The 27,008-nt window shown below is 62.5% G+C and overlaps 2 protein-coding genes across 3 annotated transcripts in view; one reads left to right on the top strand and one right to left on the bottom strand.

Moving 5' to 3' along the window:
- Positions 1 to 15,636, bottom strand: part of FLRT1 (fibronectin leucine rich transmembrane protein 1) — a 71,518-nt gene extending 55,882 nt beyond the window's left edge. For both annotated transcript variants that reach the window (XM_019812597.3, XM_003993550.6), the window contains exon 1: positions 15,458 to 15,636. The gene's annotated coding sequence lies outside the window, so the exon portion shown is untranslated. The remainder of the gene's footprint in view (positions 1 to 15,457) is intronic.
- MACROD1 (mono-ADP ribosylhydrolase 1) overlaps positions 1 to 27,008 on the top strand; it is a 143,886-nt gene that overhangs the window by 96,578 nt on the left and 20,300 nt on the right.

Raw genomic sequence — 27,008 nt, 5'->3', positions numbered from 1 at the left:
TGCTGACCCTCCCCCGGGCCCACACCCCCCCCCCCCTCAGTCAGGCTCTGCGCGCTGGGGGGAATCGGAAGTCCTGCATTCACATGCACCGCTTGGCTGCAGTTAAAAGCCCAGAATGTAAGCAGCCATAATTAGACCAAGCACAGGCAGGTTGCAGCAGATAAAGGTTAACAGGCCAGGAGGGAGGGATGGCATAGTAAAGAGGCCGAGCCTGGCCACGCTGCGCCTGTCCCACAGGGAGCTGGGTGGGCTCCAGCGGGGGCACTGCCGGCCCCGTGGCGGAACACCACGTGGGCAAGGAGCCCCTGAACCACGAGCTTCCATGATCACGAAGCACTAGCATCAGGAGAAGAGGGCTTTAAATCCCAACTCCACCTCTAGAGGCTGAGTGGCTGTGGCAAGACCTCTTTGAGCTCTGTTCCTCATTTGGAAACCGCCTGCTAGGGGTGCCCGGCAGCTTCCCTTCCCAGGCAGGCCCGCCCCCGGCTTAGCAGGAGAGAGTGCTGGGATCGATTAGCCACGTCTGCCCAGGGCAGCGCATAAGAAGAGGAGGCTTGTGTGCCGCTCTGGTCCCGCCCATACTGCCAGCCTCCGAAGAGGCTAAGTCTCCATGTCCAGGTTTCCAGTCGTCCCCACGGCAAGAGGAAACTAATTCCCGAAACTCGTCCCCTCTCTGCAAGGCCTCACAGCCCACAAAGGTGTTCTTCCAGACAGTATTCATTTGAGCATCCCTGGTTTAGAACTGACGCTCCGGGAGGCTTGTTGTGTCAAGGAAGGTTTTTGCTCTGCTGTGGGGACCCTGCCCTCCTCCACCCCACACACACCCCGGGCCACCAGCCACGCTCATGAGCAGCCCCCACCTTTGAGCTGGACAACCTCTCACTGAGCAGGAAAGTCATAACCAATGTAACACGGGGCCCAGGGACGGAGTAGCCTCAGAACGTTCATTCACGGCCCCTCTCAAAACCCCAAGAGAGGAAAGACAGGACCTCGGAATGGGTTGAGGGTGGTCTCTCCAGCATCCAAAGGAGCCCAGTTAGGCCCTGGTGTCCTTTAGGGACAGGTGGGGGTGGGGTGGGGGTGGTGGTGAGACCAGGTGCCATGGGCACCGAAGGGTTCAGGATATAAAAGTGTTCGAGAGTGGGAGGGAGCCCCTGAGGGTCCCAAGCCCCAGCCCAGCCCGTGTGATGGGTAAGGCCTCGGGGCAGCACAGCCAGCCCAGCCTGTTGGACACACAGCTGTCAGCCCTCTCCCACACTGAAACTGCGCTGGTGGCGGCTGTCAGACCGGACAGATTTAGTCTCCACGCAAACAGCTGTTAGCCTGCTCACCGACGGCCCTGCCGCCGCCTGGGAGCCAGGAGCAAGGTTCCAGCGAGGGTACCCCCGCCCTGCAATCATGAGACTCAATCAGCACCGGGCCCTGGGGAGGGAGGGGCTGCCACACGGCTGTCACCACCTACAGTGTCAGACCAAGCCGCCAGAGTCCCCTATAAGCACATCCCATCCCCCCAGCACCTCCCAGGCTCGCAGACCCAAGAACCCACCCCCTCACCCACTCGGGTGCCCTGAGGGCTGTCAGTGCTGGTGTCTGCCCAGAGCCGCTTCCCCCAGAGGGACCGGCCCCTTCCCTCCTCTGACTGCACATTCACGGGGGACCAACTTCTGCCCCCGTCATCCTGTTCTCGGCACCCCGGGCCCCATGTTACAGATGAGGAGACTGAGGTCTACAGAAGCGGCCAGGTGAGTGGCCAGGGGGACTAGAACCTAGGGCTCCTGGAACATGGCATCCACGGAGTCAACTCCCCGCAGCTGGGTGGGCACAGACCAAACCCCCAGAGCTCATGATGGGGGGGCATCATGCCGTCCCACCCCAGGCAAGGCTGGGTGAAGAGAACTTAGGACGAGGACAGAGGGAACAGACAAGGCCACCTACAACAAGAAGGCCCTAGAGGTTGGACAAGAGCAAGGCAGGGAGTATGGGAGGCCTGGCTCAGGCAACGGGCCTAAGGGTAGTGGCCTCGGCACTCAGGGCCCTTCGCTTCCCCCTCGGACCCCAGAGCCAACAGGCCGTCTGCACACCAAGCCACCGCCCTGCCCTGGGCCCCATCCAAGCTTCCCCTGGGCCACGGAAACCTGCCCATCTTTCCCCATTGGAATCCTCAGGTGCGGGGTGGGGGCCCAACCACCTAGAAGCCAGCGCAGCACGGCCCGGGAAGGAATGTGCTCAGAAAATGTCATTGGCCAGGAGATGCTGACCAGTGTGGCTCTCACTCCTCCAGGCAGCCCGGTGAGGGGGGCTGTGCTTGCCAGGTAACCCCTGGGAGCCGGAGCGGGGTGGGCGCGGTGCAGGCCTGGTTGGGTCCGCATGATCCAGAAAAATAGAGCCGGAACCAGAGTCCTGGCAGTCAGGCCCTTCACAGGGTCCTGCTGAGGGCCGCACAAGGCTCTGCCCACGGGACAGCGGACACCCCGCCCCCAAAGCCCCTTGGCAGCAGGCAGGCAGCGTGGCTCGCCTTGCCCGGCTGCCCTGGGGCAGAGGCCCATTTCTAGAAGGGCAAGTCGGGACGGCGCTGGACTCTCAGGCCCTGGGACCGAGCCCTTGGGGCTCCTTGGAGAGCTGCTGGAAACCTCCAGGTCTCCGACCGTCCTGCCGAAATGAGGCAACCCGCAGCCCCCCTCCCCCCACCCTGCTCCATGCCCCGGGCTGGCGTGAGGGTCCAGGGAGGGAACTGTCAAGGTTGAGGAGTGGCTGGGAGCCTGGCACCTGGCTTCCCTGCAGGGGTCACCTGTGCCCTGGACAGGAGGCACTGCGGCACAAGGGCCCGAGGGAGGGCCTGATTTCCTGTCCGCGGGAGAGGGCCCAAGGGAAAAACAGATGATCACCCTCATCATTTCACCAGGCCGCTTGTTATGAATATTAATAGCATTAATTATTTCTAATCCGGCATCCAGGCCTGGGCTGGCCAGGAGCGATCCCCGGGGCCACCGGGCTCCGAGGGAGGCTTGACCTCCTCCCCGGGGGCTGTGGGGTCTGGGTCTGGGACAGATCCTTTCAAGGGCAGAGCTGGGGGTGTGGGGCCGGGCCCCAGCAGGAAGGGGATCTACAGACAGGACTTCATCCGTGCGTCTCCTAGGAAGGGGCTGCACAGGGATGGGCACCCATTTTGCAGATGGAGAAATGGATCCCGCTCAGGATCCAGGCCCAGCAGCAGGATGTCGCTGGCTTGCGCCTGCCCTGCAGAAGGTCACTGAGCTGTCTGGCCCCAGCCCAAACCCCCGTCCCTCCCTCAGCAAGCACCTCTGACCCTGAGCGGTAAGGATGTCTGTGCCAGGGGTCAAGGGCCTGTGGGGGAGGGGAGGGCTGGTCAAAGCAGCTGAGCTACAAGACCTAGACTGCTCAAGGAGTCTGACCTCGGGGATGCATGCCTCACTTTCCTCGTTTGTACCCACAGGGACAACAATGGGACCCCTTGCAGGCATTAGTTATTCATGCAGATAAATGCTTAGTATCGGGCCTATCATACAGCAGGTGCTCGGTTTGGGTGATCCCCCGTCCCCATCCCAGACCAGTAGGTGGTTTCCTAGTGACCAGCGCAGTTGGCAGGCCCACGCGCAGTCCCCTCGGCCGTGGGACTCGGGCCAGTTCCCTTTCCCCTCTGTGTGCCTCAGATTCCCCGACTGGACGGTGGGGGTGCAACACCGTGGTCGCTGAGTCTCCTTCCAGGAGTGACTGTTGGAAGGGGAGGCTCAGCCTCTCTTCCTGGGGCTCCATCACCTCCTCCCTTGTCTCCCACCGTGGGACCTCGTGCCTCACCCCCAAGTGCGGCCAAGCAGTCCACCTGCCCCGAAGGGTAAAGACCAGGTAAAGGCCAGTCCTGGTTATTTAGGTACCCGGCAGGGAAGGAGGCGGTACCGGGTGCTTACGAACAAACAGGTTCTGGAGTGGGACCCAGTCCCCTTATGTCTTAACCTCACAGAGCCTCAGTTTCCTCATCTGTACAATGGGGTAAATAACCGTCCCCAACTTGCAGGGCTGCGTCGGGGCATCAGTGAGATAATACGTGCAGATGCCTATCGGCGCCCGCGTAAGTTCCACCAGCGACAGCAGCCCTTGTGGCTATTATCGTGTTTAAGTTTTTTTTTTTTTTAACGTTGACTTATTTTTGAGAGAGGGAGAGAGACAGAGCGCGAGTGGGGGAGGGGCAGAGAGAGAGAGAGGGAGACACGGAATCCGAAGCAGGCTCTGGGCTCCGAGCTGTCAGCACAGAGCCCGACGTGGGGCTCGAACTCACAGACCGCGAGATCATGACCCGAGCCGGAGTGGGACGCTTAACCGACTGAGCCCCCCGGGCGCCCCACTATTACTGTGTTTCTTACGAACCCTCCAGCTTCCACGCCCCCCCTCCCCAAGCCCGACTCAGGCCAGGGCCCTGCCCCCTCCACAGAAGGAGCTGGGACCTGGGAGGGGTTCGTGGATCTTGGCAACACAGACCGCACCCATCCTAGGCCACCGTAGGGTCCAGGGCAAGCCCCTCCCCAGGGAGGTCCCCAGCCTCCTGCAGACAAGAGCCTCTGTCCCGCCGACCCCGGGTCAGGGCAGGGGCAGTGCGCTGGCACAAAGGCTGGGCTCTGTCTGTGCCCGCAGCGGGGGCAGCTGCCCATGAAGGGCCCTCCTGCCACAATGAGGCCTTTGAGCAGCTGCCGGCGGGAGCCCAGCTCTCCTTGAAGGCCTGGCTCTCATAAGCCCTGTCTGTCTGCGAGGCCACCGGGCCAGGCAGGCAGCTGCTGTGGGGGCAGGGCCTGCACCCCCCCGCTGCTGGGCACACTGCCTCCCCAGCCTCTCACCGGACGATCCCTGGCAGGTGGGGCCTCAGGGGGCAGGGCTTTTGCCCACATCCCTGCTCTGAAGTGACAGTTCCAGGCCTAGTGCATGGAAGAGCCCCTGTGTCCACCCAGGGCTCTCAGAAAGTCACTGCTCTGCCGGGCTGGGGCTCTGCCTCCCTGCTTCCCTCCCTCTCTTGGCCTCCGTTTCCTCATCTGTAAAACGGAACCTCCGAGCACATCCCACACCCCTACCCCCCAGTCCCTGGCATCTGTGAGAATCAAATAAGACCCGTGTTTAATGCTCTACTCAGTGCCAGGCAGGCGGCGAGGGCCCAGGGAGTGCCAGCCGGATCACTGCCCCATCACTGCTCCTACCTGGGACCTGCTTGATCCCCAGCTCGGCCTCGGACTCGTGGGGTAACCGTGGCCTGGTGACTGAACCTCCCTGAGTCTTGGGTTTCTCCTTTATAAAATGGGCTAATGCCCAGTTACAGGGTGGCTGTAAACAGAAAGCCATTTATCAATGCGCCTCAGGCTCAGGAAACCTTGGTTGAATGAATTAATGAATCCCAGAAGCGGCACCTCCCAGGGGTCTGGGCAGGGGAAGGAGGGGGAATGATGGGGGTGGAGGTGGGGCAGATGTGTAAACTACAGTTACTTACAGGGTCCTACAGGAGGCTGGGGGGGACGGGAGGCAGGAAGGGCTGGTTCCTCAGGTCAGTCAGGGAGGGCTTCATGAGGGAGGCAGCATTCACCCAATGTGGGAAGTGAGGGTGGCCTTCCCCACACAAGAACAACAACGGTGTGAGGGTGTCTGCAGGGAGGGGGACCCCTGTTCTCTCTCTGGCCTTCCTCACCTTGGACGAGGGGAACTGGGAACTGAGGGGGAAGCCGGGTCTCCGTGGAGCCCCCAGTGGAGGCAGTAACGTTGCTGAGAGAGGCTAGGGTTCAAATCCTAGCCCTGCTACGTAGAAGCTCTGTGACCGGGGCCCTCTGTGCCTCAGTGTCCTCATGTGGAAAAAGGAAATGATAACGGCCCCGCCGCACAGAGATGCTGTAAGGATTGGGACTCTGTCCATGAAGCACTCTGCACAAAGCAAGCACTCGGTAGACGGAAGCCAGTGTTGTTGCTGGCCAAGGCCACTTCCTGTTATGGTGTCCAGGGGTACAGGGACTTGTGTAGCCTCAGAGCTGGCCCACTCTGGCCATGTGGGGCCTCCCAGTCACCCCTTTCTGGCAACTGGCTCCCCCTCCCAGCCTGTAGACTCCAGGAGCCGTCTCTCTCTCTCTCTCTCTCTCTCTCTCTCTCTCTCTCTCGACTCTGCACCCTCAGGACCCAGCAAGGTTGCCACTGCCCCCTACTCCTGCCAAAGTCAGGGCAGCAAGAGGCCTCAGCCGCACCCTTCCCCCCAAGTCCACAGCAGAATCTGGGAGTACCCCCCGCCGCTGCAGGTCTGGGTCTAGGGTCTCGGATGCTCCAAAGCTCCACCAGCCCCCAGAGGACACGGCCTGCCCCCGCCCCCCGCGGCCTCTCACAGAGCCTTGCACGCCGCCCCCACCTCCTGAACTGGGGAGGGACGGCGCACCCCCCCGCTCGCGCTGCCCCGCGGAAGGGCCCATGCTGCCGAAAGCCGGCTGAGTAAATAATGACATTTCCTCCTCTCTCCTGTGCTCTTCGCCCCCTTTCCCTTCCACAAATAAATTATCAACATGCCCAGGTCCCGGCGGAGCGGAGCATATCGCGGGGAACAATGAAAAAGCTTTTAATAGGATTCCAGGAGCTGCAGCCACTCGCTCGCGGGCCCTAATGGAGATTGCTCGGTGACCGCGGGCCGCCCGCGCCCTCCTGGGCCCCCCGCACAGGCCCGGCTCCTCCCGGGGGCACCGGAGGCTTCGAGGCCCAGCTGGGCCACCCGCTGACGTCACGGGCCGGGCGTCTGGGCCCAGACTGCTCCCCCAGGCCCGTGGCCCCGCCCCCCTGAGGCGGACCCCTCCAGGAAGCCCCCCGGCCTGCCTCCCTCCCGGCTCAAATGGCACCTCTGCTGTGAGCCCTTCCCTGACTCCTCCTACCCCACGCGTGCTGAATGACGTCACGTGTCAGCAAGGCCGGCAGGTGTCTGCACCCAGTGGGGCCCCGGGGAACGCAGGCTGAGTGCGGGGGGGGGCGGGGTGGGGGGGCTCCAGGAGGCCTAGGCTCTGAGGCCAGAGGGGACTGGAGCTGTGCAGGTCCCCAACTCCAGGAGGGGCTGGGTCCAGGGAGCAGCACGACAGACAAAACTCAGGCCCCGGAGACCGCGGGGTTCCCTGCCCCGTCTCTGCGCCTCAGTTTCCCGTCTGTGACAGCATGTGTCAGGGCCCGGATGGAGCCGGGCCACATCTGCCTCAATGGCTGCCCTTCCTCCGTGTGACCTTGGCCAAGTCGCTTCACCTGCGTCTCCGTTTCCCAGGGAAGAAAATTGGGATCATTCTGGAGCCTACCTCAGAGGTTTGTGGCGGGGATTAAACCGGTTAACACCACCGGCACGTAGCGAGCGCAATCTGTGTCATCTACGGCTAATACAATGGCCGCCATCTGCCCCAGGGTCACGTGTTGGGGGCCTAACAGGGTAAGACGCCGTGTCCTCGCTGTGCGACCTTGGTCCGGTCGCTTTATCTGTCTGCGCCTGGTTTTCCTTCCGGAAAACAGCAGTGGTGAAGACCGGAGACCCGGCACAGGGAGGGCCCTTAGCATGGCTCCGTGACATGTAGCGTAGACCATAAGCGCTCAATAACAGCAGCCGTCGTGGTCTCTCTGCTGCCCTCACGGGAGGCGTTGAGCCACCCTGGTCCCAAGCCTGGCTTCCACCCTGAAGCCTCGTACACAGGAGGTGCCCAGTAAATACCCGAGGGCGTCCTGCCTGACCCCCTCCTAGAGGACCCATCCTGGGCGGAAGGTGACATTTGAGCCCCGACCTTTGTCGGGAAGGTGACATCTGAGCCCTCCCCAGTGAGGGGCCAGTCAGGAGCTGAGCAAATGCCCTGAGAGCCTTCCTGCCAGACAGGGCCGGGCGCCCCTGAGCGAGGGAGGCTGGCGTGTGCATCCCGTCCCAGGCCCTGAGCTCCTCGGAGCCCCCGGGGGCAGGGGCAGCCTCCTCGCCCTGCACCTGGGGGAGCCTGTCCTATTTGCCAAAGTACACTAAGTCCTGACTCCTGCAAAGTCCTTCCATCTGTCATGTTTAGTCTCCACACTGACCCCGAAGTGCCCTCCATCATTCCATTTCACTGGCGTGGAGACTGGGGCACAGAAAAGCAAAGTGAGGTGTCCAGGGGCACCCAGCTGATAAGTAACCGAGGTGGGATTCAAACCCAGGACCACCAGACTCCAGAGCCCAGCACCTGGATTCCACACAGCCCAGCTGCCTCGTGGTGGATCCTGACCTCCTCCTGGCCTTGGACAAGGCATGTCTCCACTCTGTGCCTCAGTGTCCCTACTCTCACAGTGGGAAGAAGACAAGCCAGGCAGAGCTTGTGGGGCAGAAGCCCCTGGAAGCTGGGGCCTAGCACTGCCCAGCCCTCTCAGTAGCCCAAGCCCGGTGGAGGGAGCAGGATCGGGGCGGGGGGTGAGAGTCTCAGGGCTCAGAGTCCCAGAGCCATGGTATTGCTGGGCCCTTCGGAGCCTTGTGGCCCAACCCCTTGGCCATCAGTAGTGGAGAAACTGAGGCCCAGACAGCCCTATCGTGACTGGGAGGGTAGGGGAGAATGTGTAGTCTGTCTGTCTCCCTGGACAGGTGAGCAGTCTATAGGGGGGGTGCAGCCTCTGTGAGGACAGAAGGGCTCCTGAGACCCCTTCGGTCCTCCAAGGAGCCCCCTCTGTATCCTCTGGCCAGTGCTGAGCACTGGCCCAGCCCCCGCACTGGGCCGCTGGCTCCAAGCAAGTGGCCCTGCTGAATGCCCACCCGACTGCTCCGCTCCCCACCCCTGGGATCAGGGGTTAGGCTGAAGAGCCGACACCCTCCACGTCTCCTCAGTCGGAGCAGAGCTGGGGAGAGGGCTATCGCTCCCCTTTGCACCCACGCCCTCCCCAGAGAGGGCCCTGGGGAAAACACACCGGCGACAGCCTTGTCTGGAGGCCAGGAGAGGCAGGGGGCTGCAGAGGAAGGGGCCCGGGGTGGGGTATGGGAGCCACTTTCTTAGCGGCCGTGTCCTGGGGGTGGGGTGGGATGCGGGGTTCATCTGCCTCACGGCCCGGCTCCTGCCGGTTCAGGGAAGACAGGTTAGGGTTAGTGTGGGCCTGCGCGTGCAAGGATGCGAGTGCGTGCGAAATCTCGCGTCATCGAGAGGTGTGAGCACGGTGCACATTTCTCTCTGTGTCCTGATGTGGCCCTGGTGGGACCGGGGCCGTGGAGGGCTCATCTGCGGCCAGCTCCAGGCCTGGCCCGCCTTGGGCAGCTTCTCTGAGTGAGTGAGACCCTCTGTGCCCCACTGAGTCTAAATCCCCCAGTCCCCCCACTCAGGGCAGGGGCGGCCCAGTCCGGGAGCCCCGTGGCAGACCGAATCCCACCCTGTTAACTGGGACGGGCATCCTCGGGCCCATGGCAGACTCCCAGGACCCCAGGACTGGACTGGCCCGCCAGCAGGCACCTGCCCTGAGCCAGAACCAGGCCCCTCAGGTCTGACCACAAAGGAGTGTGTTCAAATCAAGGTCATCCCAGGAATGCCAGCAGACAGCTGCTGGGCAGGGTCTGTGGGGAACCTCGGTGGGCATTTGGTCCAGGACCCAGGAGGGCATGTGTTCCTTGAGGGCAGCTCAGTCCGGTGGATTTCTTCCCCCGGAGGCCCAGCTGGCAGGCCGGGCCCTCTGCTGCCACCATGCCAGCTCCTGAGGGGGTCACTCAGTCCTGGTTCACCATTCACAAGTTCATTCACCCCGCACTACACTTAGCGCCCCCTATGCGCCCCATACCGGGCGCTGGGACGCACCAGTGAACGCGACAGAAGGACACAACCCCAACCCTCGACCATCCGTGCTGCGCGCCGGGCCTCCGACCCCGCCCCCCCAGCCCTGCCACCACTCGGGGACCAGCCAGCCAGGTGTCTCCCCCATGGCCGCCCCCCAGGTGGCCCAGGTGGCCCCCAGAGCCGCCTGAAAACTCAGCTCTCCCCTCTGCTGGCCGCACCTCCACCAGGCAGCCCTTGGCAGCCCGCCCCCAGGAAAAGCCCATCCGGGAGCCAGCGCCCAGCGGCATTTTTGAGGACATTTTCCCGGGCAGCATTTCCCAGTCTTCGCCAGGGGTGGGGAGTGGAGGGGCGATGGGGGGAACGGGTGGAGACAAGAGGAATTTGCTTCTGTAGAGAAATGCCGGCTCCTCTCCGAAGCCAGTCCCCCTTTCTCTTCTCTCTTCCTAGCTAGCACGCTCGCTCTTTTTTTTTTTTTTTTTTTTTTTTACAGTTTGCTAAATCTGTTGTAATCTGGTGCCAACGATTAATTCAGGCAGAAGGAGGGAAAAGGGAGTGAAAAAAAAAAAAAATACTGCCACAGAGCTGCTTCTCCAGAGCAATGCAGGCAGGGACAGCCAGGGCGAGTGCCTCAGCGACCCCAGTTTTAATCCCAGTTTTTATTAAGTACAAAGCCATCCCCCAAACAGCCCGGCCGCTGCCTCCCTGCCAGCCAGTCCCCGGCAAGGCTGGGCAAGGCTGGGCAAGGCAAGCACAGCCTTGCGGCACCTGGGCGCCCCCCCCCCACCCCTCCCCGCTGCCGGATGCCTGGGTCCTGCGCTCTGCCTGGGAGGCAGTGTCCCCTAGTGGTTAGCCGAGCCCCACACAGCCGGGGCCTGGCGCCTCCACTCCCTTCTCTCCCCAGCCTGCCCCTGCTCTGCCCAGCGCCCCATCCCTGTGCTGGGGCACATTCAGAGCCAGGCTAGGATTTCTAAAGAACCCCCTTCATCACTTAGAAGCCCTGAGTCTACAACAGGGGCCACCGTCCCATCACAAGCAAACCCAAATATTCTCCCTCCCCTGGGTCATGGGAGGCCGGATCAGCCTGCCCGTGCGGGGGGGGGATACACGGCTCTCAGGAACAGGGGCGCTGAGCCCCGGGCCCCGGAAGCGCACCCTTGTGGGGGTTCACCCAGAAGGACTGGTAGATGGGCCTTAAGGCAGGCTCAGGAGCGCTGAGATGGACAGGCCAGCGGAGACCCAGGGAGGCAGACCCCTGCCCAGATGCCCGTGGATGATGCATGCCCCCGGTGCCCCCCCCCCACTCCCAACTGTACGCTCCCTGAGAGCAAGACTCCTTGTTTCTTGTTTCCTTCACAGAGCCCAGCACTGTGCTTGGCCCATAACTGGTGCTCAACACCTAAATGAACGAATGAATGAATAAATGAATGAACAAATGAAAAGGAAAGGAAGGAGGGAGAGGGGGAAAGACAGAAAAGCCAGGGAGACAGGGGTGCCGGCTCCTTGCCCCCACCTGCCCCAGAAATGCCTGTGTCCCACCCCTCACCCCCCCTCCCGTCCCCACAGTCACCGGCCCCGGCTCCGTGGGGCGGAAGGCAGCGCAGGGAAGCCCACGGTGGGAGCTCAAAACCCAGGGCTGTGGCGAATCTAGCAAACAACTTCCACAGGCGAATCGAGGCCCCCAAATGCTGACATCATCTGCAGAGCCGCTGACCCCAGGGAGCAGCTGGGCTCTGGGGGCCTGCGGGCGGCGGTAAACAGGCATCCACCCGCCTCTCAGGCAAACACAGGCCTGCACAGACGCAGCCCCTCTCTGTGGAACTTTCTCTGCTCCAGCTGCTGCCAGAGAATGCCAGGCTGGCCGGTGGGGGCAGGCAGAGCATGGCAGGGGCACCCTGGGGTCACACTTTCCTTCCCCCCCACACCTCCCCCCACCCCCGTCTCCTCCCACCATCCGGCCTGCTCCCCACCACCCTGGCCTTCTCAGGGTGACGGCCCCAAGGCAGAAGCCAGAGCAGGCCTGAACTTTGTCTCGGGGAGAACAGCCCAGGGTCTGGGGAAGGGCGCTGTGCATCAAAGGTGCGAGCAGGCCTCAGGCCTTAACCAGCCCCGCCTTTCCACAGACCGGGCAGCCTCCCCTAATGGTCAGCACCCACCCCCCCACTGCAAGTGCTGGGGACCTCCAGCCACACCCACCCCCTTACCCCGCTTCTGGTCCACACGCCTCATCCCACGAGGCCCTCAGCCTCACCCCTGTTCCTCCTGGACATAATCACTGCCACTCGGCGTCAGGCAAACCCTAGCACCCCTAGGCCGGCATCCCTAGCCGGCAAGTGGGTGAAATCCCACCGGAAGTGGGCTTTGGTGGCTGGGGTGGGGGCCCAGTCAGTCTTTTTTTTTTCAACGTTTATTTATTTTTGGGACAGAGAGAGACAGAGCATGAACGGGGGAGGGGCAGAGAGAGAGGGAGACACAGAATCGGAAACAGGCTCCAGGCTCTGAGCCATCAGCCCAGAGCCTGACGCGGGGCTCGAACTCACAGACCGCGAGATCGTGACCTGGCTGAAGTCGGACGCTTAACCGACTGCGCCACCCAGGCGCCCCCAGTCAGTCTTTCCTGCTACCCCAAGGCCAAAAGAAGCCCTTCGCGAACCAAGGGTAGAGACCACAGGGGCCCACACTGCTAGGCAGAAGCTCTGTGCTACGAGCCTCGTCTGCTCACCTCTTAGCAGTGCTCCCAAGATGGCTACTGTTAATATCCCACCTTACAGATGAGGAATACTGAGGCCCGACAAGATCCAGTCTAGGCCAACAGGCCAGGCGCAGAAACCCTCCCGGGAACCACAAGGCCCTGAGACCCTTGAGCAAATGGGCTGGCCCAGCCAGCCCTACCGCACAGCCTCAGACGGGTCCTGTCTCTGAGATCAGGACACGGTCTCAGCCCTGACTCCAGGGGCAGGGAGGTGGCTGCCAACAGGTCCCCAGCCCCCAGAGGACACACAGCGGGGCTGTCCGCCCTGCAGGTTAGGGCATTCACTTGCCGACCACCACTCCTGAGCCACCTGCCTCTTTTCCCGGCCCAGGGCCTGCCAACATGCCCTGCCCCGCACCGGACTCCCGCCCTCCCTGCCTCTGCCCGATGCCTCTGTCCCAGCTGACGGGGCGGAGGGGGCTGTGCCCAGGCAACCCCCAAGGGCCTCATCGTCCGCTGCACTAGGGCGGCTGCCTCTTGGCAACTGCCACTGTGCGAGGCCTCTGTGGACAGTCAGCTGGTTCCAGGCCTGCCTCTCTGTCCCTCGACAGCCTGTTTCAGGTCCTCCTGGAGCTCACGTCCATCTCTCAGCCAACCTGGAAGCGAGTACAGATACAACCCGCCCATCTTCTGTGCATTGCCCCCACCCTGCTCTCCCGTACTCAGGGTGCCCGCCCCCATTCTCATCAAGTGGGACCAGCCACGGTATGCAGGCTAGGGAGCAGGGTCCCCAGAGGCTGCAGGCCTGGGGGCGCCCAGTGGGCGACACGGGCTCAGCCACCAGGCCCCAGTCCTACACGGAGCTGGGTCTGGCTCCCCCTAGGACCCGGCCAGTAGGTGACGCAATGGGGTGGCAGCACCCCTCCCCCCCCACCTCCTTAGGAGCAAACTAGGCGGACCTCCCAGGGGCTTTAGATAGGAGGCCTCAGAGGAGGCATGAGGGGGACCCAGGGAGGGTACCGTTGCTGCTAACGAGGTCAGGGTCAGGCTGCAGTCCACCAACAGCCCCCTGGAGGGGGGGTGGGGTGGGAATCTGACCCCCAGTCCCTCCAAGGCCTCTGCAGGTGCCGTCAGTCCTCAGGGACCCCCTGAGCCCAGGAGCAGGACATCTGTCCATCTCACCTCATTTTATAATGCAGTCTCGTTCCTCCCAGGCTCAGCCTCAGGAGGAGCGGACAGTTGACCCCATTTCACCAACAAGAGAAACTGAGTCGCACAGAAGTGGAGAGACTTTCGACCAGTGGGTAGTGAAGCAAGGACGCACACACCGTGCGTCCCTCTAGAGGAAGTCACCGTGGGAGGCAGCAGCCCCGGGGTGTGCCTGGCTGGAACTCATGCTGGGGAGGCTTCCTACGGAAGTGTCCAGTCTGTGTGTTTCTGCGAGATCAGGGGGCCAGGGGCGCACAGGTATCTCGCCCGGACACACACGCCTCCCCTACTCTCAAGCCTGCCCACGGCTGGCCCTTCGGCCGGGATGCGACAGCCCCTTGGCTCCTCCTGCCCCTCAAAACTACCAGGGCCGCTTCACTGCCCGCCCAGCTGGGCAGCGTCCCCTCCCGGGCACTGGCCCTGGCAGCTCAGGCCGTTTCCATTTTAAACCTCCGAGGAAGCCCTGAACGGTCGCCCACGGAGTCGGCACCAGCTGACAGGTGATGTTTGCGCCTCTCCTCCCGGAGCTGGCAGGGAGAGATGTAGTTGGCTTTCACTCCAGAAACCTGAGCCTGGAGCCCCTGAGTGTGGCCACCTTCTCCGCGGCTGCTGGGCAGAGAGAAGCATGCCCCAACCCACATCCCTCTGCCGGTGGCAACCTGCATCCTGTGGGGGCTCTGTGCCCCCAACAGGCAGCCCTCTCCCCAATTCCTAAGCCACCTGGAGTGGGAGACAGGAGGGGCTGAGGATGCAGGGGCCAGGGTGGGGCAGGGCAGGGGAGGGAAGGACCCGGCCACCCCCACCCTCTGCCCCCAGCCTCAGCTTTATTCATTCACTTCAGGGCTCTGGCTCCGACCACCACCGCAGGGGCCTGGCATACCTCAGCTGGGCTGTATTCTCTTAAAACCACACACCCTAGAGAGCCCCACAGCCCACGGGCTTGGGAAGCCTGGGGCAGCCCCCTGATGTCCCAGCTTCACAACTTACTCCACCTAGGACAGCTCTGATCCGCCCCGTTCCCTGCAGCTGGGCAATAACGTTTCCCACCTTCTGCCCCTGGGCCTCCAGCCCCGGAGAGGAGGGGCCGCGCCCGACAACCTGCTTGGTTGGGGGGCACCCCTCTGCCCCCGCCCCCCCCCCGCCTCTAGCCCGGGTGACCCCCCCCCCCCGTTCCATCGGCCAGGTGCACCGCCCAGGCCCCTGGCCCCACACAGGGCTGACAGTCCACAGCGTGCATAGGGAGGGAAGTTGGAGGCTGCCTATGCCCCCCTTGAAGTCGTTTTAAAAATAAAACCTCGCTCCAACCGTGACTCACGCGGCTGGTGGGAACGGGAGCGAGGCGCCCGGGCCGGCCGGCTGCCTCTCTCCGCGCGCCCCAAGCCCTCCGGTTCCTGGGTGCCGGGCCGGGGCCAGAACCGGCCAGCCCAGCCCGGCGCCCCCCCCACCCCCACCCCGCGAGCCGGGCCGCCTCCCTGGGGGCGCAGCGAGGGCTCGGGCGGGGGCTCGGATCAAGCCCCCGCCCTTTCCAGCCTCTGCTCGGGAGAGTGGAGCCGCCGGCCGCGCACCCCGCTCCTCCCCGCGGCGGGGCCAAGCGCCGCCGGCGCTCGGCTATCGACTCGGGGGCCACCCCCCCACCCCAAATCCCAAAGGCTGCGCGGCCCCCGCGGCGCCCGGGCAAAGCGGGGTGGCCCGAGCCCGCAGCGCCTCCGCGCACTCCCGGCCCCCGCCCCGCTGGCCCCGGCGCCCCGTCCCGCACGCGCGGACCCCGGCCCCCGCCCCACGCATCCTTCCTTACCTGCGCAGCGGCCGGGGAGGCGGGTCTCCTCGGGAAACTTTGCGGCGACGGCTGGAGCCTCAGGGGTTATTCCAAGGAGCGGGCGGGAACCGGAGCCGGAGGGCGCCCAGCGGGGCTCGGGAGAGGAGCCCCCGGCGCGCGGCGGAGCGCGGTGGCGGGCCCGGGGCGGGGGGCGCGCGGCGGCGCATCTGCCCAGCTCGGGCGCCCGGCGGAGCCGCGGGGGGCGTGCGCGAGGTGCGCCCGGCGGCCGGGGTGCGTGTGCCGGGGTGGGTGCGCTCGGCGGGGCGAGGGCCGGCGGCCGTGCTTGCGCGAGTGACGACGGCGAGCAGGGCGCGGGGGGACTAAGCTGTGCGGCCGCCTCTCCCCTCGCGGCGGCGGCAGCGGCGGCGGCGGCGGCGGCGGCGGCGGCGGGGGCCGTGCGTGCAAGCGCGGAGCGGGGAGGGAGGGGAGGAGGGGGGAAGGCAGCAGGCGGGGGGGGGGGGGAGGGCGGGGAGGAGGCGACGGGGGCGGGGGCGCCGCGCTGCGCACTGGCCAGCGGGACCCGGCGCGGGAGGCTACGCCGCCGCGCGGGGACTCGGGCCCAGCCCGGGAGAAAGGGCCGCCGCGTCCTCCTCCCCTGCCCTCGGCTAAATGGCTGGGGGCGGGGAGTGGGGGTGGGTGGGAGGAGGTTGGGGAGCTAGCCCACCCGGGGCGAGGAGGGAGGTTTCCAAGACCAGCCTCCAGCTCCGGGGAGGGGGGGGTGGAGAAAGGGGTACTCCCTCACGCGCCGCCTCCCCTGACACCCCTCCTCCCTGCACCCACTCATTCATCCATGGGTCCAACCATCCATTCATTCATTCATTCATTCATTCATTCATCTGTCGTGCATTCATTCACAAACAGGTACCTGCCTGCTGGCTATTCTTCATACCGAGGTATCCGCTTCCTCCCTGCCTGGTGCCCCTTCCCCACGGGGACCCCCTCACTTGCCTTCTTTAAACACCTGGTCCTTCCCCCGTGGGGTGCTCCACCCAGCTGCCCAAGTGGGGCAATGCCCCAGTGTGATCCCAGCCCCGCCCTGCCCCTCCCCTGGCCATTTGTGACCTTGAGCAAGTTCCTTAACCTCCCCAAGCCTCAGTGTCCTCTGTTGTAAAATGGGGGCATTAACAGCCTACCTCCGAGAGGTTCTGTGAGGCTTGAAGGAGACCTGGAAGGGGAAGGTGAGGAGGACAGTGCCCGGCACTCATTAGGGACTCAGGAAATGTCTGCACCTGTTGTGTGTGGAGTCTGGTGGGCGGGTGTGGTGGACCAGACCTCCCGCCTCTTAGTCTGGAAAGTCCCAGGGCTCTTGGCATTCTGTAGGCTACTAAGGAACTCTGTCCACCCAGCCTCGGGCCTGGTCAGACCTTGTCCCCGAGCTCAGTCACCCTGTTCTGCCGTCCACTTCCCTGGAGGGTTGCTCTGAGTGAGTCCCTGCCTCTGCCCAGACACCCCCTCCCCCAAGGCCCTCCCCCAAGGCCGCACTGCTCCCCACAACCTGGCTGGGACCCCCTCCCCCAAAACCCATCACCCTGTCTCCCACCCAATTCCAGGCCTGCCCATCACACCCTTTTCTTTGCTGTCCTTCAAGGACTAGTCAGGCCACCCCTCCTCTGGGATGTCCTCCCAGATTCTCCCTGGGGGAAGGTCTCTGTAAGAGATAGAGCCCTTCTCTCCCTCCCCCCCCACCCCGCCCCCCCCCCACCTCCTATGCTCTCCCATCCCTCTTGCCCCCAGCCCAGGAGCAGACGGAGGCCTTGCCTGAGACTCCCACTTCTGTCCTCAGGTGGGCATCCCTGCCTCTGCCCTTCTGGCCTCTCCCTCCTCACCTCTCCCTTCTCATTTCCCTCCCCTTAACTCCCTCTCTTCTTTCCACTGCTTTCTACTCAATTCACCAAACAGCTATTTTTTTTTCTCCCAATTTTTATTTATTGCCCAAACAACATTAAACCAACAATAAAGGAAAGAAAAATCACCCACAATGCCACCGCCCTGTGGCGTCAACAGCCCTATTCCTCCGCTCCCTTCCAGGCTTGTCCATGCAGTCGGCTGTAATTCGTACAGAGCTGTGGTTTCTGTTCCGCCTCCCCAGACCCCCAGACGGACGTGGAGCCCTGGGGCGCCGTCATGCCTCCATCGAGGCGCTTAGCGTGTTGCTCAGGAATTATGTGCCGCGTCTTCCTCCTCTCCTAAACGAATTCCCTTTGTAGGAGGGACCCCTTACCACTCAGTGCCTCGGAGTGGAATGGATGGTATGGCTCTAGCTCTCTGTGTCGCACTTGGGTATCAAAATATCATGTTCATGATTGTGGTTTTAATGGCTGCACGCTAGTCTTACCGAGCTGACGCGCCATAACTTGCTCAGCCATGCCCGGAGGCTGTACCCGGCTCAGGGACTACTTATGGAGGCCCCCTGTGTGCTGGGCACTCTTTGGGCACCAGAGACCCCAAGCGCATCAGGCCCTGCTGGCCCCTACCCTGGCAACGCTGGACGGTTTATGGCTTAGCAGGATCTCGCTGAAACAGACATCATGACCACGTGACCCCGCAACACCGGGGGCCAAGTCAGCTGCGGCACCCAAGGCCAGCTTCCCAGAGGAGGTGGCTCTCCAGCTAGGTCATGGAGGGTCAGGAGGAAGGTTCTGGGCAGACACCAGAAGCTCATTCCACACCTCGTTCCCAGGGGTTGTGACGTGAAAGGGCCCAGGCTTTGGAGATCAGGAGTTCTTGCTTGGAGCTGGGGAGAGGAGTCAGGGGGCCATGGTGGAAGATGATGTGACTGATGTCTGCCAGGCCTGGGGGTGCAGAGCTCTGAACAAGCCGGGGGCGGGGGGGGGGGGGCGGCGGCAGGAGGGGCTGGCCTTTATCTCGAAAGGAATAGGGTGCCAGGGAGGGAGTGTAAATACAGCAGGGGCGCCATCAGTTATGAGATTCAGAAGGATCGCTCGTTCATTCAACAAACACTTCCTGAGCTCCTGTGTGCTGTGGGGCTCCTTGAGAGCACGGTCGGTCCGGTCGGCGGTCAAGGCAATGGGGCCCTGGCCCAGGAGGACTGAACTTGCTTGGAACCAGGCGCTCTCAGACATGCGCTCAGCAGGAGGCAGCACAAGTCACCCAGGGACGATTTGTGGCTTCAACCTTGGGCTCGCCAAGCCCCAGCTCCCCTACTCCCAGGACGGCAATAACCCGGGCAGCGGGCAGCATCCGGCAGCCAGGTGGGGCGGGTCCTACCACTGGGCAGCCAAGGTCACCCTGGCCCTGCCAGAAGCACCTCTGCCTCCCGCTACCTGCCAATTCTCTCAGGAGTCCCCAGACCTGGATTCTGCTCACCACCTCGCCACCCACCCGCTGGTGACCCTGGGCATTATCGCTGCTCCTCAGTCTTCTTATCTTAATGGGGCCACCACAGACCTCCTAGGGCTAACGCGAGAGTCTGCCGAAGTCCCGAGGGGAGAGTGCTTTGTGTCCTTCCAAGCTGTGGCAACAGGACTCACCGTGGTTAGACTTTGTCACCCAAGGATGTATACCACCCTTGGCCCTGTTTGAGCCTGTTCTGGGCTGGGGGCAGAGGAAGGTTGACCGGACTCTTGGGAGAAGCCCCATTGGATAGTCAGTGGACATTCCCAGGGACCCCTTAGCCCCAGGCTTTGTCCTGGGTGTCCAGGAATAAAGGCCCCCGGGGGTACTGGTCAGGGATCAGCACTCTGAAAGAGCAGAGAGCAGATGTTCAGAAGACATGACCTTGGACGTCAGCCAGCCCCTTGACAGACAGAGGCTCAGCTTCCCCCACAGGCCACAGCTTGGGCAGCGTCTTCAGGGAGGGGTGGACCTCCAGCCCCCACCTAAGAGGGCCTCCTGAGGGACTTTCTGCCCCATCACTGGCTTCTTGGTCTTACAGATCGTTGTCCTCCCAGATCGCCACGATGCTCTGGGTCTGGGAGCACCTGAGTGGGGGGGCCAGAGAATCACAGTCACTGGAAACCTGTCCCGCCTGTCTCCCAGACCGTGCCCCCTCCCCCCGGTGACGCCCCAGTGCTCCCTGCGATGTCTCCATGAATCACAGGCCTGTGGTTTGCGGGTAGGCTGGCTGTGCACACCTGGCTGAACGTGCCAGCCGTCACCAGAAAGTCCTGTCAGCGTCTCTGGCTTCTCTGATCCACGTCCTGACACCCCCAGAGTCCCCGTCCCACTACTGTGCCCTAAACCTTTCCAGCCTGCACGGCACAGAGGGTTGGGGCTTCGCCCCGTATGTACAGGAGTAATGGGGTGCCCCGGTGCAGAAATCCAGGGAGAGCAAAGGAACAAACCCCCAGCCCTTGAAGAAGGTCCCTGAGAAGGGGCTCCAGGCAGTGGGCATGGATAAAGCCAGGTAGGACAAAGCCAGCAACACCTGAGGACGGCAATGGGGACAGGTGAGGCCAAGGAAATGGGGAAGCCTCCGGCCAGGGCAGGAACGCACCCACTCAGCTTCTCTGCTGACCACGTTCGGTGAGGTGGGTTTTGTTAGCATCCGTCTTCCCCAGCAGACTGTGAGCAACTTGAGGGCACAGCCTGGGCCAGCCACGGTCCCTGAGTGTCCCCAGGGACACTCACTGCCTGTGTGGAGAGCAATCAGGTGCTGCTAAATGAATGAATGAACGAATGAATACAACATTAAAAAAGCATCAGGCTAAAACAGCCCTGCAAGGCAAAGGCGACAGAGCGGTCCAAGGCCAACGGTGATTCCTAAAACTGGGAACAGCCCCAAGTTTGATGGTTCCAGGGGTTCGGAAGGGGGCCAGACACACTGCCAGCCCTCTGGGCAGAGGGGACAAGGGTCGCGAGCCAGCCCACCCTCCCCAGCCCTGGCAGGACTCAGGAAGCTTGTCTCTGATGAGGCTGCTCTCCCTTGGGAGCCTCCTCTTCTCCCCACAAATGACATCACCGCCCCCCACCCTTCATCTCTGCCAGACACCCGGGGCTGCCTCCCTCCCCCCCTTCCTCCCTCCCCAGACATTATTCCCAGCAGAGGTAATGCTTTTTATGGTGATTGGAGCATTTCTTGACTCTGGCCATCATTCACCTGTTACACACATCCCAAGTTCAGGAAAGAAGGGAATTGTGTCTTAAAGGACGTCCAGGTGGAGGGGACAACATGTGCCGTGGCGTCTTGGGGCGGGTGGTGGTGGCGGCAGAGTGTTGTGGAGGGGGGAAGCAGGGATGAGGCCAGAGGTGCAGGCCTGATCTGGAAGGAAGTTGCGGGGGCAAAGGAAGGGCGCATCCCCCCCCCTCTGGGGGAGCCCGAGGGCCCTGGGAGGGAGAAGGGCAAGGTGGAGAATGGAGGCGGAGATTACCCCCACCTAGGGATTTGAGATTCAAGCCTCAGAGACTCTTGCTGGGAGCCCCCTACCTCCAGTGACACCCTCACCCCGTCACCGTGCCTCTCGTGACCCCCTCCAGAGCCCTGAACTCTGCTCCACCTCTCCTTCTCCCTCCACCCCCCCCCCCCCCCGCCCCGGGCCCAGTCCAAGTGTCTACTCCACCGCCCAGGGGCTCCCGAGGCCTACTGTCCCCACAGACCACCTCCTCAGGGACTCAGAGAGCTCTTGGCCCCTCCCCCTTGGGCCCTCTCCCCCCTCCAACAGGCTCCAACACCTCTGGGCAGTTTGAGCCACTGAAGATAGTAAGGGGGGTGCCGGTGGGAGTGTGCGGATAGGGTGTCCTGAGCTCGGGGTCTCCCCCACCCCGAGTGCTGGTGGTCCAGGGCTGGGTCTGGATGGGGTCATTCAAGCCCCCCCCCCCAACACCTGCCATACACAGGTGCAGCCAGGCCTGACAGGTTCTGAGCTAAGTATGCTGCTGAGACGGGGCGCTAGGAGGAGCCAGAAGGGGGGAGGGGGCGGGGGGAGGGCGCCAGCCTCTTGGAGGGGGGGGTTGCCCAGCAACCACCACGCTGCGAGGAGGGATTCTTAAAGAGCTGAGCCGAAAGGCTGGGCCTTGGAGGGGCTGAGGCTCGGCCTCGCATACCAATGGCTGCTGTGCCAGCCTCCTCCCCTTCCCTCCCTCTCCTCCCTCCTGGGAGTGGAGCCCCAGCTGGGAGAGCAGGAAGGAGGACGGGTGCTCGGCTCAGGGGGGGACCTGAGGCAGCCAGGGCAGGAACCAGGTTGCGATCCTACCGTGTCCCCAAGGACATGGCCTGGGAGTGGGGAGATGGCCACCCCAAGGCCTGCAGGACAGGGGGCCGCCCTGGGCTCCCGGGCCCTCAGGGTCTGGAATGGGAGGGAACTAGGACCCCTCACCCCCTCCCCACCTGGCCCTGCCCATTGGCCTCCTGGCATCCCTAAGTTTTAGAGTCAGACAGAACTGCCTCCTGTTGGCTGAGTGACCTTGAATGAGCTCCCTCCCCAGCCCTGTGTCCCGAGAGTCGAAGATGTTAGAGGAGGTGGGCCTGACCAGGGGAAAGTTTCTGAGGAAGTCCTTTCGGGTGTCTGACTTCAATTCTCTGTGCAGCAAGTGGCAGCTGAGGCTCTTCTGAGAAAGGAGTGTCTGGCCTCCGTCCAGCACCTAATATCCCAAGAGTCACAAGGGTGAGGATTCAGCTGTGCGGTCTTCTTCTGGGTCCTTTCCTCCTAGGGCCTCAGTTTTCCGTCTGTACATGGAGGGGCCGGGCTAGGCCAAGGGGGCCTCACGGGTGTCTAAGGAGGAGCCTCTGGATTTCTGCTACCCTCTCTGCAATCACGGGGAGAGCTCCCTCCCAGCTTCCTGCAGCGATTAGGTGAGGGGGTCGGGGTGGGGGGGTGCCTGGAGGCCCACTGTTTCCTCACACACAAAGTGCTCCTTCCATTGACGACGTTTGGAGGCCGGTCCCATGCCGGATCCGATCCTGTCTCCCACAGTCCTCTAATTGGTCCCTGTGGGTTCAGCATTACCTCTCCTGGCCCTCTGTCAGCCCATCCTCGGCCACCGCCATCCTCCCCCAACCCTACCCACTCCTGCCTCCAAGTCCACCCCCTTCAATCTTCAGCTCTGAGGACGGTCTTTCTGAAGTGCAATCCCGACCCTGCTGCTCCTGCTCCGGCACCTGCCGTGGCTCCCCACCACGGGAGATGAATCACAGCCCCCTGTGGTCTGGCTGACCCTCTGCCCTCAACTTGGCCTCCCCCCCACAGCTCACCCTCCCTAATTCATGGAGCTCATTCATTCCTCCAGACGTTGTGACCAGGGGGCAAATCAATGTCCGTTGAATGAATGAATGGCAGGCACTACGAGTAGCTGTTTGGTTCCAGGCCTGTGCTGGCTTCTGGGGTACAGGAATGGACAAGGCAGACTAGGTTCCCTCCCATAGGCTGCCATGCTGGTAATAAAACCAGTAAACAAATTTGAAGACAAGATCATTACGGGACCGAGGTGTGGTCTCCAAAGGATATAAATGAGGCGGTAAGAGGAACAGGGTGGGAGACATTTCAGTTGGGTGGTCAGAGGAAGCCTCGTAGAGGAGGTGACATTTTCCCTGAGACCTGAAAGATGAGAAGGAGCCAGTCTGGAAAGAGCTGGAAGAGTGTGCCGGGGTGGCAGAGGGAGAGGGAGTGGTATATGCAAAGGCCCTGGGGCATAAAAGAACCAGAACTATTCAAGGAAGCGAAAAGAGGCCAGGAGACTGGGGGGGGGGGGGGAGGGGGGATGGGGAGGGAGCAGAGAGCAGAGTGTGGGATGCTGCTGTGCCTTCACGGAGAGGAACATGGATTTTATTCTAAGTGTAATAGGAAGCTATTTAAGAGTTTTAAGCAGGAAAGTGACACGATCTAATTTATATTTTAAAACGATCCTCCGAACAACCACTTTGCAGAGCAATTTGGCGATAACTAGTAAAGTTAAAGCTGTGCGTAATACCGCAGCCCCCACGGTCCCGCTCCCAGGCGGGCGGACACCCGAGAGAACTTGCAGCACGTGTACATGCGGGGTGCGGGCAAGGTGGTACCTGCAGCTGCATTCCAGAAACAAAACTGGGCGCGCTGGACTGTTGGGCAGGGGGGGAGGGGTGGATGGGGGCGGCACAGCCCCAAGCTGGCATATTACACGGCGGTGGAAACGGACCAGCCAGCACGGCCTGCGCGGGTCTGGATGAATCTCCCAAGCATGGCCGTGAACCTTGGCAGCTGGTCCCAGCGGCTCTACTGTTTCTACAAAACCCGGGCACACAGACGCAGGTAATACGTGGTTGAGGGGCCTACAAAGTAAACCTCGAAGGAAAAGACAGGCCAGATTCAGGGCAGTGCCTTCCGGTGTGGGTGGGGGGAGGGCGTCAACTCTTCTGTGACCCGTCTGTGTTGGGCTGGGTGGTGGGTGGGCCGTGTGCACGCGCGGGAGCGTGCCCGCGCGTGGGCCCCCGGGCAACGTGCCCGCATGGCTTTCGTGCCCCCGAAGTGGTAAAAAAAAAAGGATCAGTTGCCGGGGAGAGGGTGGTCGGAGGGTGACGGGCCGCAGAGGAGGCGCCCAAGAAGGAGGAGGCAGTGACTGGGCCCCGCGGGGATGTTAGAAACGGAGCCCCAGCCCACTGGGCTGTTCGGATCAACACTCTTTTCGCTTCCAAACCCATGGTTTGTGGTCTGCTCGAATGGAGCCTGGTTTTCTCCTTTCGGGAAGAAAACTGAGGTTCAGAGAGGGCTAGGGGCTGCCTGGGGTCACCCAGCAAGCTGGGGGTGGAGGAACCTGTGACCCCGAGGCCTGTGCACCTGGAGATGAGCAGAGGGGTCAAGGCTACCTACTCACGCGGATCCCAGCCGTGGAGGAGGGGCCTCCGACTCCGTCCCCACCCGGGACATTCCCCTCCCCCGCCAGCCGTTCTCCTATGCGCCAGGGCTCCCTCCGCCCCGGCCCCTCATTCCTGCAAAGATGGAGACTGCACCCGGCTGGCTGGGGCCCAAGCCATCTCCTGGTAATTGGGTTTCAGGGATGCTCATGGTTATGCTAATGGTGCGGCTGTGAGCGCCGGCCCCCTGGCTCCTGGGGGGAGGGGAGGCCCAGGCGGCTGGGGTCCCAGGGCCCTGCCGCCCTCCGCAGCGGTCCCTCCGAAATCAAGACTGCCTGGTTCAAACCCCGGCAACCCCCGCTTCCCAGGGGCGTGACTTCGGGCAAGTCCCGCAACCTGGCCGAGACTCTATTTCCTCATCTGTAAAGTGGGAAAAATCATAGGACCCTCTCCTTAGGCTCTCTGGGGAGGGAGGGATTGAAAGACTCCACTGGAAATATTTGGCCCGGTGCCTGGCACAGAGAATTTGCTCGATAAATGCGTTATTAACCATTTTTTTTTGTTTTGTTTTTGTTTAAAGAGGTCCTGCAGGAGAATAGGGACAGGGGCTGGGTGACTCACTTTCTTTCGCTTTTTGTTTATGTATATGATCCAATTTGGGGCAATCAACATGAATTTCTTGTATAACGAAATACCAATAAGTGGAAGCCGCCTGGGGATGGGTCTTGGAGAGTGGGTGTCGAGGGGGACTGGGGGTCCCAGGGTCTGGGGTCCAGCTTGGGCTTGGGTGGCTGGGAGGTTGGGTCTCCAGGGGCAGAGCCCAAGAAACCCAGGCAGGAGGAGGCGAAGGGAAGGCCCAGGCTGGCGGGGAACCACAGCCTGGGCACCTGCTCTGAGCTAAAATGGCTGAGTGGGTGGCTTTTGTAGGCAGAGGCGTTGGGGAGGGCCTCCTGGGGTAGACGGAGGGGTGGGGCTATCGAGCGAGCGGGATGGGAGCCAGGAGGTGTGGGGAGGACGGAAGGAGGCTGGTCCAAGATTCAGGAGACCTTGGTGGTGAAGGGAGCCTGACACAGGACCAGTGGGAGAGGGAGACCCCAGAAGGGGAGCCCAGCTGGGTATGGCTCCCAACAGATTTAGGGAATCACAGGGTTCTGCTCAGAGAAGATGGAGTGGGGGCTCAATCCTGAAGGCAGACAAGCCAGATCTGGCTCAGTGGGGTGCTTAGTGGCCCCCGGCTCCCGCCTCGGGCCACTCGCTTTCTGAGCCTCAGTTCCCCCACGTGTAAAACGGAGCCACGCAGCCTGGAAGGTCCCCATGGCTCTCCCCAAGAAGCTGGTGAGCAAACCTTGATAGAAGGAAGCTGCTGTTGAGAGTATCGATGTGCCTGTCATCAGGCAGACACCCTTCTCCCTGGCTGACCGGGGACCCTGACGCCCCCACCCGCTGCCACTGTGAAACCCTGACGCCGTAACAGTTTTACAGGCATTTTAAACTGTATCATCTATGCCCCACAAGGGCCTCAGTTAGCTGGCCTCCCCCACCCACACATGAGGAAACCGAGGCCCCAGGGGCCGGATCTTGGGCTGGCCCAAGATCTCGCAGCTGAGGGTTTCGGGACCAGGACTTGCAAAGCACCTGGGCGGGGACTCCTCCTACTCAGGGCGGTGGCCTTGGACAAATCACTTTGCCTCCCCGTGCCTCAGTTTCCCCATCTGTAAATAGGGCGGGAAGGGATGTGTGTCCACATGCACGCATAGGTTAAATGATAAAGTCTGCAGGTGGTGCTGATAAATGTGAGCCCCCTTGTCCCCCCGCCTTGAGGCCCCTGCTCCCCACGCCCAGCCCTGGGAATGTCCAGGAAGCCTCACATCCCCCACCCCCTGAGGCAGCCCCACCTCGGAGGACAGTGACCTTGGCCTGGGGGACAGAGTCTGTCAAACACGGCAACTGCTTTCGCAGCTTGAGATGCCTTTGAAGTCTCTTGTTTTATCTTCAAAAATTCAGCCCATGTCACACTTTATTCCATCCGTGGGACGTTTCTAATCTAAAGCATGTTTTAAACAGCTCACCCTCGAGTAACACAGATACCCACCGCAGGCCCGCGGGAAGTGGAGGCAGCCAATGGCGCTGCTGTCCCAAGGACAAAGGCCACTCCCCTAACCCTCCTGGCCGGGCCAGGCTGCCAGTCGGTCAGGGGTCGCCTCGCGGGTACCAGGCGCTGTGCGAGACGCTGGGGTGCTGGCGATAGCGGGGGCTCGGCCAGGCATGGGGTGGCTGCAATGGAACAGCAGTGATGGGAGCCGCACAGGCGTTGGGGGAGGGTCTCCTCCCTCTCCAGGCCCGGGAGGGATCCCCTGCACCAGGCAGGAGCCAGCGGGTCCCCTTTTTGTCCACCTTGAGCTGCTCTTGCCTCCACAGACTCTGACCTTCTCTCCTACGTCTCTTCCCCACTCACTCTGCTTCAGCTAGAGTGACCTCCTCCCTCGGCCCCCGGGCCTTTGCACAGGCCTTCTACTGCCCCTCGCAGCTGGCTCCTTATGTTCCGCATTTCCTTGACTCCTTCCAGGTCACCCCCTCCCCCCCACCGCTGGGGCCAGCCATTCTCTCCCACCTCTGACACGAGTGGTAATCCTTGTTCAAGTTTATTCTTGTTCTGCGTGCTAGTAATGAGCTCCGTGGCCACCGCGCCTTGCCCGGCTGTGTCCCGGAGCCCGGCACATAGTAGGGGCCGGATGTGTGTTTGTCGAATGCTAGAAAGCTAAGATCCAGCCTTCTGAGGGAGGGTGGAGGGGGGTGGGCCAGGCT

This window comes from Felis catus, chromosome D1, assembly GCF_018350175.1.
Source record: "Felis catus isolate Fca126 chromosome D1, F.catus_Fca126_mat1.0, whole genome shotgun sequence".
Lineage (NCBI taxonomy): Eukaryota > Metazoa > Chordata > Mammalia > Carnivora > Felidae > Felis > Felis catus.
This window is presented reverse-complemented; position numbering and strand designations above follow the sequence as displayed.